Consider the following 11,813-nt stretch of genomic DNA (forward strand, 5'->3'; position numbering starts at 1 on the left):
TTTAGATAAGTTCGAATTATAATGAGTCAATGAATTTTAGTTTATTTTGAATTTGAAATCAGAATTTGGCCCATTGTTCAAAAAATACTCGAAATTTGACTACATGACTAGCCGAAAAATATTGTCACATTCTACGTTTAGTAAATTTAAATTACAAGTTCGACGAGAATATCTTACCAATAATGTGAATTTTTTTGATATCTTATATTAATATAAATTAATGTATTTGAGTTATTTATATGATCAGGTCAATTGATTATTTGTATTAAAATTACTAACTTCACTAGTAGCGCATTAGTGTTTTAGGACTTGTCCCTATTTTGAAAATATTTGAAATTTGATATAAGATGTCACGAGATTTGTTAAAACTACGATGATATATTAAATCGATTTATTTTTCATTTTTCACTTTAAAAAAACTAACATTTTAAAAAGAATTCTTTTAGATAAACAATATTTATTGATCAAGATAATATTGTACAAATATTTTGAATTATTTTAATATTTTGAATTATTCAAATAAAAGTTATATATATATACTATATTGTAGCATTTGATTCAATACATTTTATATTATTTAATATATATATATATATATATATATATATATATATTGTTCAATAATTTGAAGGAATTAACCAGTTCAATTAATATTTATAAAACTTTATCGAATTGAAAAATATTTAATTTTAGGAGAATAGTCTACAATATTATTAAATTATTATATGAAGAAATATTAGAGTTGTAATTAAAGAAAATTTAAAATAGTTTAAATAACAATATAATTACAACTTTTCCTTCAAATTATTGAAAAAAAATCATCAACATCAATAATAAGTCTTACGATATATAATTTATTTTTATGTTACATGATTGATACTCAGTCGCGTAAAAAACAAATATGGATTGTTTGTTAGTGATAATGTCAATACCATATATAAATTATTACAATTTATTTATTACATAATTTAATTTTTGAATAATTATAAATACATGTTATTTAAATAATCAATTGCCTCACTAAATATTAATAATGATTTTACATGTACATAAATCAGATATTTAGCATATAAATAATTGAAACCATCGTAATTTCCTAAGAAATGTAACATACGATAATTCACATGCTAACATAGACACATATAATTTAATCTTATTTTGTTAAGAGTAGTGTAAAAAAACTAACATTTTTCCAAATATATATACTTTAAATTTCAAAAACTAACATATTTCATTAAAATCAACTTTTATATTAACAGTAGTGTTAATTTTATATTATTTTATATTATAATTTCAAGTAATTCTAAATTTAGTTATTCATTTTTTATCTTTTTAAACTGAGTAAATTAATTGTAAGTTAGCAGAGAACTCAGTAATAATATAGACCAGTTATATAGTTTATTTAAATAAAATTCAAAATTTTTGGTCAACTCTGTATTCAACATATATGTTAATTTTTAACTTTTTCTTAATAAACATACCAACGATATTCTACATATTAAGTTTATTTGTTTCATTTTAAACGTACACTCACTACCCTGTTTATATTCAATCATTAAATACAATTATACAACACAAACAAGAATATATATATATATATATATTTCTTAATAAGCTATATTGTAGACGTTGTGTAATTTGGTAATGTCTTGTATGAAAAAGATACGCAGATAAATACGTACGTTAGACATTATACAACATTTACAAATAAGAATATAACTAAAATATTATAACTGCATGCATAAAAAAACTCTAGAAAATAACTCGTGCCTCGCACGGTTATGCTAGTTATAATAAAAAGCATGCATAAATCATATAAATAATAACTCACAGTAACAAACATTTCAATTTAAAACGTAAATCATGCCTAAAAAATAGGGTAAAATGGCTATTTGGTCACTGTAGTCAGTAGTAACTTGCAACTGAGATACCAAGTTAAAAAAAGCTTTCAGTCAAATCATGAAGTATTTTAAAACTTACAAATTCATCATTTCAGTTAGTTCCGTTAAATTACCTAACAGAAAAATGACGTGGCATACTCTCAAGTTCATCTCAATTTTCAATTAGATCATTAACTTTATCTCAATTTTCAATTAGATCATTAACTTTATCTCAATCTCCAATTAGATTATCAACTAAATTTAGTTTTATAATATATTAAATTTATGGGTTTTTTATTATTAAGTCTCATTTTAAAAACCCATTTACAAATTTATCCCATTTACAACATAATTTATAAAAGTATCACAATTTTCAATTTAATTAATTTTTCTCTGAATAGTTGCACGACAATTTAATTAAATTTAAATTTGCATAACCATTTAATTTATACTTTAATTTTTTTAGTTTTTTCTTAAATGTTACCCTTTAATTATATTTAAATTCGTGTGTATCATTTCAATCCATATACTTATAATCGATACAAGTGAACAAATATTTAAATAACATGTTTTTTTCCAATAATTTTGTTTCCTCCATTAATAGTGTTGACGTTTTCTGTGTAATTAAAATATAAATAAATTTAGAATTGATAAAATATTTAAAAATCTTATTTCTAAATTCAATTTTTCTAATAGTTATAATTGATATTAGTAATGAATTTGAAAAAATTCATTTGTTATATTTTCAATATTCAATTTTTTCTCAATAAGTGACCTAATCGAAAATTAACACATAGTTCAGTTGTAACGCCCCCAAATCCGGGGTTAAGGGATTTGGTCGTCACTATGAAACCTCAATCTAAAATAACCTGTTAAATCAATAAATAAATGCCAACGGAAGATATTTATCATCTATGTTCCCAAACTAATCCAAATCTTTTAAGGTTACAGTTCTAGAAACAAGAATTCCAAATTCCATAAATAATTTTTCACTTCCTTTTAAAAATTATTTTCAACAAATTCCAAACTTAAAGCTAAACCCCCTAGTATAACTTCGAAAAGAAGTATACTATGCCCAACTATAAAATACACAACTATAATATAATATAATATAAACAACTTTTTATCAGAAAACTTATACTAGCCCGCAAACCCTGGACCAACCACCTTCCAAGAGCTTCTCCTTTGCTTCCTCGAATTACGCGGCTAAACAGCGCAAGTTAATCCTCACTGGAGGTTAAATTTGAAAACAGGCAAGTATGAGCGGAAGAAATGCTCGGCAAGATCATTATGACACATATAGGGTTGTTTTGATATAACACCGACATCTGCAATAGCGCAGATCATTTTAAAATCATAATTGCTGAAATAGAAAATTTATTAAAGAATCGGATAATTGTTTCTCACTGTATTCAAAACTCTTTTCGATATTTTCGAGCAAAATGCTTCAGGAATACTTTTAATCTTGACAAGAATAAAACTCGTAAAACCGTGTTTACGGAAATATCGTAAACAACAATAACAAGAAGCAATAATTATGGATTGAATCATAAACTTTATTCAAAACCGAACTCTTGATATTAATACTTATTTTGTTGTCATATCAAATTAGATATCAATCCGAACTTCGATGCTCACAACATCCCATACTGAAGTCAACATCAATCATTTATACCAATACAACCTTTGATATTTAACAACAAAGTAAGTATCAGCATAAATCAAAAATTGAATCAAAACTGCATTTCACCATTAGTCCAAAATAGAAACATTTGATAAATCATTTATTCTATGAATATCAAAAATGATATGATAATTTAGATTGGGATCATTCTCCGACGGACGTACTATCACATGCTGATCAGCCCGTGTGATATCACAAGGTCATGATTCATAGAAACATGTCCCCAAAACACGAGTACTCAAACAAAAAGGCAATATACCTGCCTGTGGCAAAAATTGTGTCATAATATCTCATATGACACTTAGAAATAGCCCTCCGCTGGACCGTCCGTCCCGGTCACTTACGCAATTTGATCCTATCTTAAAACCTTTTATTGAGAAGGGGCCATAATAATCGCACCCGAAATAATTTTATTTCCCCAATTTTCTTGGGTAGGAGTATTCGCAACCAAATCATTTTTCTCAAAATCCAAAACATTTATAAATCTGATAATTGGATAAGTAAAAACACTTGACTATTCTGAACGTAGAATAGCATATGAGTATTTTCATAAACAGAATTATTTAATTCAGCGATATGTAAAACATTTATCTATTTTGAGCTGAGAATAGGGAAAGTAATACTTGCATGAAAAGATTTAATATAAATATCGCTTGAACAATAAGTGATGATAGGGATACTTGCCTTTGGGTTTTTAGCAGTTAGTCACACTCGCAATACACAATTATCTTAGTCTGGCATCTCAACGCATCAACGTCTATTTATTTGCTAAATCTCTGATCTGCTGCTCATGCAGTGCTACAACCCAAGATTCCATACTATTCAACTCTAGTCTTCATCCATACCATCTGGTCTTGATATTCTTGAAAGACTCCTATCTATTATTAAAATATACAACTTTAATCGTCTAAACGATAATTACTCGACGAATTGCGCGTCAAAACCCTATCGTCTACTCATACGATAGCCCACATATAAAGAAGATAGCCAAATACAAGACTTATGACCACGTACGCACGTATTTCACATAGCACATAAACACATAACTCACGTATCACATAATTCGTATAACACATGCCTCGGTTCGTCAAAAGGGTCGACTCGGTACGGTTAAAACTGAAATCGGGTCAAAAATATGATTTATTGATCAGCTACTGACTCAGAATGACTCACAAATCAAATGACCTTGTAATACAAAAGAAATTAGGTCTCGAAATTATTTTTAATGAAAGCTGAATATTTTTCTGAGTCTACACGCGTTCGTTTCGTATTAAACGGACGAACGGTTTATTTTCAACGAATAAAATACGAATAATTAGGAATAAATCAATTAATAATAATATTAATTGATTTTTAAATACCAAAATATAATTTTTAAAAGTTTTAATTTTTTTTTAGGAATTATTTAAATTAATTATAAATAATTGTATTTTATTTAACTATTTATAAATAAAATCAATTGATTAAATGAATTAATCGATTAATTAAATCTATAAATAATCAATTAAAATAAATTATAAATAATTAAAACAAATATGGATTTTTGAAAATAATAAATAATAAAAGAAAATAAATTTTGGAATATTAAAATAAACCAGTTAATTATTGTTATTCCCAAGGAACTAACAATGAGATTTACAGAAGGGGGGTTGAATGTAAATCTCAAAACTTTTTCAAGTTTTGAGCAGTTTCAAAAGCTAAGTGTATGATGAACAGATGTGTGTGAATTGCTTTGAGTTGGTGCAGACAGATGTATATTCAAGACACAAATGTAAAGAACACAAAGGCTTTAAAAACTTTTCTGGTGGATTTGTTGTTCCACCAGAGATGTGTATTTCATAAAATCTGTGATACAAAGAATTGATCACAGTTGCTTCCTAGTACAAACTAGATGATTTTCTCTCTATGTTTTTCCAAACAGCTTTGAAAAATTCACATCTAATTACTAGGTGCAACTTGGTTTATATATCACCAAGTTTACAAGTGAAGACAAAGATAAAATACAATTATAAAATAGTTCTTCACATATTTCTTCTTCATTTCTCTATCCAATGCAATCTAAGATAATCTGAGAATCTTTGAATACTTCCTTGTTTGCACCAGAATGGAAATGCTGTTTTTTCTTGATTCCTCCAAGAGGCTACCACATTCCAATTGTCTCTGTCAACCCATGTGCCTCTGTCAGCTTATGAATTGTCACTATCAACTGCTATGGAACTAAGCATCCGTTGAAGCTTTCATCCGTTGATGGCTTTATCCGTTGATACTTTAGTGACATCCGTTGATGCTTTAACAGTTGAAGCTTTATCCGTTGATGCACTCATCCGTTGATGGATGTTATCCGTTAAAGCTTTAGAGACATCCGTTGAAGCTTTGTTTCTCATCCGTTGAAGGCCTTTAATCTATCAGTTGATACTACTTCATTTATACAAAAATACAAGGTATGAAATATTTACAATTAGCCCTCCTAATTGCATATCCACTAGTAGTCAACATGACTTATAATTTCCCACAACTTCTAAGAATTATAACTTAAATGCAGAGACTGAAATATGCTACAATACTAAACTTATTTCTAAGTAAAGCTACTGCATCAACGGATAGCCAAGATGGTCTTATCCGTTGAGGCTACAAACACTGGATTTCTACTTAAGTGTTTTGTTTAACTTATCATCAAACTAATACACATATTCCTAACAATCTCCCCCTATTTATGTCTACTAGAATTGTAGGCATAAATTCAGGGTTAACTTGATGATAACAAAACACTTAACAAATATATGAGTTGAAATCAAGTAGAAATTCAAAAGTGCTGCAAAAGTGTATGTACTGAGATAGAATTGAAGATAAAAGTGTATGTACTGAGATAGAATTGAAGATTTACAGTGTTTTCAAGGGTGCTCCTTTAGTCTGAGCAAATCATTTTATTTTCCTCTGTTCCCTTGTTTTCTTCCCTAACCTCCTATCATTTTCCTCTACTTGAAGTTGGAGTTGTCTGTAGAATCCAGCTTCATCTTCTTCACTGATATCCAACTTAGATTGCATATCCTTGAGAGTTTCATTACTGGCAATTTTAAGCTGGTCTTCAAGTCTGAAAAATCTTCTGACTACTTTGTTTTCTCTAAACTCCATCAACCAATGAGGTGATTTATGAATTATAATTCCATGCTCAGGGATGAGTAATGTTCTAGGCAAGGAATTTGACTCCCACCAATTCTTCCTTATGCTGGCAATCTTGTTGAGAATCTCAGTTTTGGCAGTCCTGGTAAAGCCAGTATCCCTTTTGATAGCTGAGTAGACTCTAATCAAGGTAGAATAGCCCTCACTTAGAATTCTTTGAAGAGGCCAAGTCCTTTCCACATTTCCTTTATATTTGAACACTAGCCTTTCTGATAGTTGCCTATAGGCACTTATTCCACTTACTTCTTCCAGTTCATCCAGGAAGAGTTCAATATATGTATGTTCTTTTATGTCACAAATGTGAACATAATCATCCTTTGAGGCTTGTGGCTTAGGCTTAGGTTTATGTTTTTGAGTGAATTTACTTGAGGTTAGGGAGGTGTTGATTTGGATTTTCTTTTCAGTTTTTTTGGTGGTGGAGAGGTAGTTAGGAAGATAGGAAATTTGATGGTGTCCCAATCAATAGGTTCCTCTTTAGGGATGATTGTTTCACCATGAATATTTATACTGGGATCAGCCACAACAGGGAAGGTAGTGGTTTAGATTTTGATTGGGTTTCCTCAGTGTCATCTTCACTCTTCCTTTTTGCCTTGACCTTCTTTCTGTTCCCTTTCTGCCATTCCTTTATTTCCTCACTTCTTTCCTCCACACTCTCACCAACCATATTCCCGATATCCATATTTATGCTTTCAGTCTTGTCTTCTTCACTCTTGTCTTCAATCTTATTCTTTTCTTCAATTTGTCTTGACTTTAGCTATTTTTCAAGCTTTGCTTGTGCTCTCTTGTCAGCCTTCAGCTTTTTAGCTTCTTCCTTTAGCCTCTTGGTCTCTTGCCTCTTGGCTATTGAGAATTTGGGATGTCCTTGCATCATACAGATGCTCTTTCCCTCTCTATAAATGATAGCCATATTCATTCTTTCCACTACATCCTCGGTCTCTCTGTGTTTTATGATGTTACCACCCAAAACTTGTCTTCATCAGGCTTTGGAAGAGGAAAATCCACCTCTTTTAGTTGAGCAAAGCTTAGAGGGTTCTTTGTAGAGTCCTTGTTGAATCTAGTGGTTGGCTTGAGTACCATGGGCTTCAGGTTCCTGAAAGAAGTTTCTCCAACCTTATTCCTCCTTACTGGCTTGTGCTCCATTGTGATTGGCTCAACTTTTGTGCTATGTTTCACATATAAGGATTTTGTAGTTGAAGAGCCAAACACGTGTTGCATCCTTTCATCAATTTTTCTCCTTTGCTATTTCACCTTCATCTCAGCTGCTGCTAGCTGGATTAGATCAATTCCATCAAGCTTTCATTTGATTTGAAGTGTTGGAGAAGTAGTGATGGCTGGAACTAGCACTTTTGATATTTGTATATGTGTAGATGGCTCCCCTTCCCCTTCCCCTTTATTCTCCCCCTTTTTTATCATCAAGGAGAGGGGTCAAGCCTTGTGCTTTAGCCGGTTGCATTAGAAGACTAGTCTGAGACTGTTGATTTTGAAGAATGGTGACCACAGAGTTTTCAATGGCTTGAACTCTTTCCTCCAATTTGGCCATCTTCTTTTCAGCATCTGATTCTCTTCTCAGTCTCAGTAATAGTTCATTCATGGTACCAAAGGGCATGATTGAATCCAGCTTCTCAGAATTGTAGGACTTTAAGTCAGCTATGTCCTTCTTGAGTTCATCCACACTTAGATTATATCTTAATTGTTGTAGCTTCATGAGATGTAGAAAATATAGGTGGGCTTGAAGAATAGCCTTGGTACCAGCATTTGAAGTTTCCTGAATGGCCTTTTGGATAGACATGATTTGTTTGACTAAGGATACATTGAATTGCCCTGGTGTAGACTCCTTTGTCAATGCCCATTCAGGTAATTCTGGAATAGAACTTGGGCCTTCAGCTCCCCCTAAGTTCATGCTTCCATCAAAAGAATCAGAGTCATCATCATTAGAATTTACTCCAAATTCAAATTCTTTATATTGCTCACCAGCTGTAGAAGGCATCCTATTGACAACAGCTTTATCCCTTTGTAGAGATTCTGAAGTATGTACTAGATTTAAAGTCTTTTCTGCCTCCTCATTGCCCTGAATAGCCAACAGTTGATAGGCTGACACAGGATGAGTAAAAGTGTCAGCATCCAAGGAAATGTTATCAGTTACAGCTTTGTAATGTTGCTGGAATTGTCTTTCCTTTTCAGCATCATCCACAATCATTGACTCACTAGCAATGGCTGGATCCACCCTTATACCTCATGTACCTGCTTTTCTCTCAATTTCTCTCTTTTCTTGCATCAGGGGCTCCCCCTGGATCACACTCCTCACTTCCTCACCTTTACCTACTAAGGTGGTACTCCTCTCACTTTCTTTTGCCATGCTAGAAGAAATAGCATGCATATTTAGACTCTCAAGCTCTCCTTTTGCTTGAGAGCAACCCAGCCTCTCACTCAAGTTTTCACTCCCTTCCCTCAATCCTAGAAGTGATTGTACAGTAACCATGTCTTATAACACTTGGAATTAATTCAATTATTTGTGTAGAGACCATCAACGGATAGGGAATATCCATTGAAGTTGAAACTGATGGTATCGACGGATAATTGATGTTAAGCTTATCCGTTGAAGTGTTGAATCTGTGTGGATTGATTTTAATTTAGGTGACACAGATTCTTCAACTAAGTCTGAAAGAATTGGCTGATGATCCAACAAATCATCTAAAAGATGATGATCACCAGTATTTGAGTGGGGCTCCTCCCTGAGTTGTAAAGAGGGAGAATCACGAATTGATGTGAATATCATGTCCACATCCAGAGATGGTGATGGAGAATTTGGTGATTGATGTGTGTCAATTTTGAGAGAATGGGGCTGTGACTCCACATTTGTTAGAGTCACATCAAGATGAATTTGAGAAGGCATAGATACAGGTGGTTGTATCTGTGCAGTGTGTGCACCCTGTGTGGAAACTAGGGTTTTGACCCTCTTTCTTCTTGTGAAGGCTTTTACAGGTGAGTGTGTGGCTTCAGTGTCCCTCCCTCTTTTGTTCTGTGTCCCTGGTTGGGGACTATTTTCAATAGTTGCACCCTTTTGGGAGGATGCAACTAGGGATGAGTTTGAATCCTTTTTAACCACCACAGTCTTTTGAGAAACTGTGGCTTGGCTAGCTTGGGTACCACTCACCTCTCCTACCTTATTCTGGGGATTTTCTTGATGTTCACCCCTCCCCTCACCACTAACACCTTGTTCACTCCCCTCAAGGTTCATGATAGGTGTTACAATTGTTGTCTTTTGAGAGACAACAGAGGTGGCTATCTTTGACTTGGGTTTTGAAACTTTAGGTTTGGTGGCCTTGGTAGGAATCTGTTGGGGCATTGACACAGATCCCATGGCCACACTTGAAGGCAAAGAAGTGATGGGGTTGGAAGAAGTAGGAGTTGAAGAAGTATTTACCTCACTTACCCGAGGTTCATCCATGATTGGTAAGTATACCAATGGCACCTGACTGTTGAGGTTAATTCTCAAAAGATCTGCAAGGACTGTAACACCCCCAGATCCGGGGTCGGGGATCCGGGTCGTTACGGTCTTTCTTTCCACAATATCACTTAACTTAATTAATAATAAATAACCCCATGTTGTGACCCCACACTAACACACACCACAACCCGTTATAGTCTCAGAGATGAAATTGAAATAAGTACAAGTCCTTGAATCCACAATTTAAAAGTTATTACAACCCAAAATGATTACTTGATAAGTTTACAGTTAATTTCCATTATCTGCCACAAGTTATAATTGTACATAATTGGTTTCCAAAAGTAGAATGTCTGATCTACCAATAAATCTACCTCTGCAGCTATAGCAGCTACAACATCAACGGGAAAACGCGGGACGCTTCCCACGCGCTTGCGCTGGGTCTGCTTGAGTCTGGCCATCTTTCCTAACTGTTGTTGTGTGATGAAGAAATGAAGCAAGAGTGAGCATTACAGCTCGCAAGATAATATATAGTGTAAACAATAATGCAAGTATCTAAATGGATAACTTACTGGGAACCTTTATCAAGTGTAAGGTAATTACTTACTGGATATAAGCTTAAAGGATAATAAAGTTACCAATTACTTCACTATACTTATACCATTTTATAAAACTACTTGAACTACCACTGTTCAAAGTATTATAGGTTTCAAAAGGTCATCCCATAGATTAGACCATAAGTTAAGACTTGAATAGATTCAATCTTTGAAATATTATTGAATGAAATGAAGTTACGAGATACTTTATTTAGTCCCGATATATATATCCACATATATATCTCTTATAAATTTCCTGGAAACCTCTGTTATGTAAAGTATGAATAGAGTTTGTAACATCCAATGAATTTTGGAAAGGAAAAGAATTTTGGCATAAACCCGATATCTTGCTGATCAGGCAAAGATACCAATAAGTAACCTTTTCTACTAGTAGATGGATGAATCCCCCACCGGTCATCACCCTGGCCTCATTAGGACCTTGTGCTGGACCGCCACCCGGCCTCTTACGCGTTGATGGACTGCCACCCAGCCACTTACACTTTGATAGACCGTACCCCGGCCTGTCGCTTATGCCGACTCAATTAGATGGGCTTACTTCCCGAACGTTGGGTAAGTAATCAATTCATTTGTCAAAACAACAACCTCGTTGTGAATATAAAATACACCACAGAGCCGGATATCTCAGGTTTTGAGCGAGTATTTAAATCCCCTTCGAAAGGAGGGTCTTAAATATAAAAATGAGTTTTGGGATCCGCCCTAACTTTTAAAAATCATTTGAAGACTCGAAAACATTTTTAAGAATGTTTGGAGTAATGCTGATTTAATAAAATAAATCAGTCCCAATATATTAGAAAACATCTGAATATTATTATTTAAATAATATTCCCATAAAGAATAATCTTTATAAAAATAATTGAGATAGAAGTTTTAAAACTCATACTTGAAATGAATATTAATAACCAAAGATATACTTATACGAAAGTACTATCTTTATTTGAATAATCGAAACATTATTCTTTAATAAAATAAAGAATATTATTTAGTAAATAATCGGAGTCATAAGTTCT

Source organism: Apium graveolens, chromosome 5, assembly GCF_009905375.1.
Source record: "Apium graveolens cultivar Ventura chromosome 5, ASM990537v1, whole genome shotgun sequence".
Lineage (NCBI taxonomy): Eukaryota > Viridiplantae > Streptophyta > Magnoliopsida > Apiales > Apiaceae > Apium > Apium graveolens.